Source organism: Miniopterus schreibersii (genome assembly GCF_964146895.1).
Source record: "Miniopterus schreibersii genome assembly, chromosome: 11".
Classification (NCBI taxonomy): Eukaryota; Metazoa; Chordata; class Mammalia; order Chiroptera; family Miniopteridae; genus Miniopterus; species Miniopterus schreibersii.
In genome coordinates this window covers 31,963,294-31,966,673 of record NC_138111.1, presented here as the reverse complement: position 1 = coordinate 31,966,673, position 3,380 = coordinate 31,963,294, and the positions used below count along the sequence as shown (strand labels likewise).

The following is a 3,380-nucleotide window of genomic DNA, read 5'->3' as shown; positions in this document are numbered from 1 at the left end:
ACATGGTCAAATCAACAGATGCAAAAAAAGCATTCAGTAAAATCCAACACCCATTTTTGATAAAAACTCTCAGCAGAGTGGTAATAGAGGGATCATACCTCAACATAATAAAGGCCATATATGACAAACCTATAGCCAACATCATACTCAATGGGCAAAAACTAAAAACATTTCCCCTAAGAATGGAAAAAAGACAGGGGTGCCCACTTTCACCACTCTTATTCATCATAGTACTGGAAGTCCTAGGCACAGTGATCAGACAAGAAGAAAACATAAAAGGCATCCACATTGGAAAGGAGGAAGCTAAACTGTCATTATTTGCAGATGACATGATATTGTACATAGAGAATTCTAAAGACTCCACCAAAAAACTACTAGACTTAATAAATGAAGTCAGCAAGGTTTCAGATTTATTTTAGACTGGGAGGTAGGTGGTTGCCTGTTTAACATTCATCCCACCAATAGATGAGTGATGTTTTTGTCCAGCCAAAAAAAATAAGAAGTCATCAATCCCACAGCTTGAAGAAATACCCAGAGAGAAGAAAGACTTCCCCAAGGTGACTTTCCTTATGGATACTTCAGGGTCATGGTTAACATATGCTTCTCCAACACATTAATATTACCCATGAGACAAATCTTAAGCAAGTCTATGCTGTTCCTAGATCCTTCCCAACCAGCCCAGGATCCACTGCAGCCATATACCCCCAAATACTCCCATTCAGGATTCACCCACCTGTGGACTCCTCAGCTCACTGACTTCTAAGTAATGATTAAGCCACCATGTCTTCTCCACTGATATTTTCTAGAAAATATACCTGTTCTTCATCTTCTTCAGATATAGAAGGCATGTCTTCTTTGCTGTTCAAAAGGATATTAAACATCCCTGATGGGGGAAGGTGTCTGCTGCTCTGCAGTATCATTAAGGTTAAGCTAGAAGGTAGGAGACAGAGACTATCTCTTCAGCCTCATCAGGGAGGAAATGGGCTTTGGCGAGGGGCCATACTACCTATTTTTCAACAAGAGTTCCAGGGGGCTGGTCACTTTTGGAAGCCAAAGGAAGCAATCAATAAGAGCTGCACTAACTTCTTCCTTTCCTTAAGCACAAGCCTTGAGATACCACGAACCCATGCTCCCAAAACAGTTCACAGAAAAGACATCACTATTATTAGTAAAACTTTTATTAGGGCAAATCAATATATATTCTCCACAAGAAAGGAATTACTGGAGGTGGGAAATCTTTTCCCCTGGAAAGACTGTAGAATCTTTTTCTGTCTACATAGTAGAGATTGATCTCTACTATACCTCCAGCAGTGGTGAGAGCAGCAGGAGGTCCCTGGCAGCTTGAGGCTTGCAGGTGGGGCTTGGATGGGGCACAGTCCCCCTTTAGGACACAGAAGAGGAGTGCTCCTGATATAATAGCTGGTCCTTTAATGCCAGAACTTTCTGTGGGTGCCTGTCCTTGTCTCTGATTGGTCTCCTACTTGTAGAGCATGTATAGAACAGAAGTAGGAGCTTTAAGAAGGAAACAGCTTCTTAGTTGATGGACTTGGTTTTTGTAACTTTACAGGAGAGACCCCTGGAGTTGAAAGGATGCCCCTGGACAGGCTTTGTCCAGCCCAGCACCACTGCCTGGTGCTGAGCTTTCCCAAACTTCACTACAGAGGGAAGGGCCTCTTGAGGGCAGGTGATATCCACTGCATGCTGACACCCCAGTTTCTCCTCTAAGCACTTTCAAAAGTCTTTCAAATCTTTCTGGGCTTCAGTAGTCCCAGTAAAGGCAGCTCTACTTTTAACAGGGCCTCTGCCCTTTACAGATCATCTAGGGCTGCCCTTTTCCTGGGAGTTTCCTTGCTTTTTGCATTTTATCCCAGGACGAAGCCATTGGAAAAAGTGATTTATTTTACTTATGAAATGTCTTTCAAGAAGGGACTATCCCTTCTGTGATGGGGTCTGGGAAGACTTGCTCCCAAGCCTCTCCTCTAACGGCACGTCCTGAGTAGGAAATCTCTTCCTTCTAGGTTGGGATGTTCCCCACCCTGCATCCCCTCCACCAAGCTCTTCTGATTTGTTGCCTGTGGGCCTCAGTTTGCAACTGGTGGGAAATTATTACCCTGGCACAAACTTAAGTCATGCTTTGGGACTCAAAGCTCCTACTTCTGCTCTATACTGACTCCTCTGTTCTCCTAATGGACATGAGCACCTGGGGAGCTGCTCTGTCCACACTGGAGACACCCTGAGCCTGAGTGAGGGAGGCTTTGTAAGTCAAGCTGTCTGAGTCACCGGACATGTCAGTGGGTTTGTCTTGGGCGTGGTTATGCTTTCTGTTTCTTTAACTTCAACTTTAACTCAACAATAAAGTTGTTCTTAAAGTCTGATGATTTAAAACCTTGAGGAACTGATATTTTTCTTTGGGTTGGGCGGAGTAGTCAGTGGTCAAAGTAGTTTCTCCTTTACTCTCATTCACATTTATTCTTTGGGAGATTCCCGGCTTGTTCGTTGTCAGGATGTCACTAGTTTTGGATTGAAGAGCATGGAGCTCCTCAGGCCTGAATGTACTCCTGGACACACTGGGCATAGAAACAGGATTTGATTTATTCTCCATAGTTTTTTCCTGTCCCACTTTGATTCTATCACTAGAATTTATGCTAATTTTGGGGTCATATGTGGTCCTCATCTTCCTTGTGTGCAGCTTTGAGTTGTGGTGAATGTTGGCTTATGGAGGATATTTCTGTCTTGCTTTGCCAACGATGCTGTTTGTGACAGGCAGAAGGGTCTGTCCATCATCCAGAGTTCTCTGAGTCTCCTCTGCCAGCCTGTGATTGAAATTAGAGGGTGATTTTCTCAGGGTCTCCTGTCCTTCTTTGCCCACAAGTGAGGTGGCAGGGTGAGGATGATTCAAGAAGGCAGCTTCACGTGCTGTTTCCACTTTGTTTTCATGAAGGCATTTAGAGGTTCCTCTGAGGAGCATGAAGCCCCCTGATTTGGAGCCCACCTCAGAAATCATGTTGGTGGAGGAGAAAGATTTGGAATCATAGAGGGAATGGGAGGAAGTATCTTTCAATTTCAAGATCTCTATGGATTCAAGGACTTTGGTGGGAAGGCTCTACAACATCCTCATATGAAACTTGGTAATATGGGATCTGTCTGCTGTGCACTGGACCCAAGAAAGGAAAGCTCTTGGGACGTGTTCAGGCAGTATTCCCTACCCACTAATGATGGCAAAATCCTCTGTTTTATTTCGGTGTGGGATTGTGCAGGAAGTGTCTGCTGAATAGCATGCCATGAACTATGCACTGTGACACGAAGCTGACCCTCATTGATTTCCTCAAACTTCTTGCTCAAGTGTACTTTCAGGGCATTTTCTGATTGTCTCTGACTTA

General features: G+C 44.1%; 1 pseudogene across 1 annotated transcript; it reads right to left on the bottom strand.

Annotated features, from left to right (window-relative positions):
- Window positions 1-1,815: 1,815 nt before the first annotated feature.
- On the bottom strand, window positions 1,816-2,602 carry LOC308564079 (spermatogenesis-associated protein 31D1-like; annotated as a pseudogene). The gene has a single exon. The product of its transcript is annotated as a spermatogenesis-associated protein 31D1-like (transcript).
- Between the last annotated feature and the right edge of the window lie 778 nt (window positions 2,603-3,380).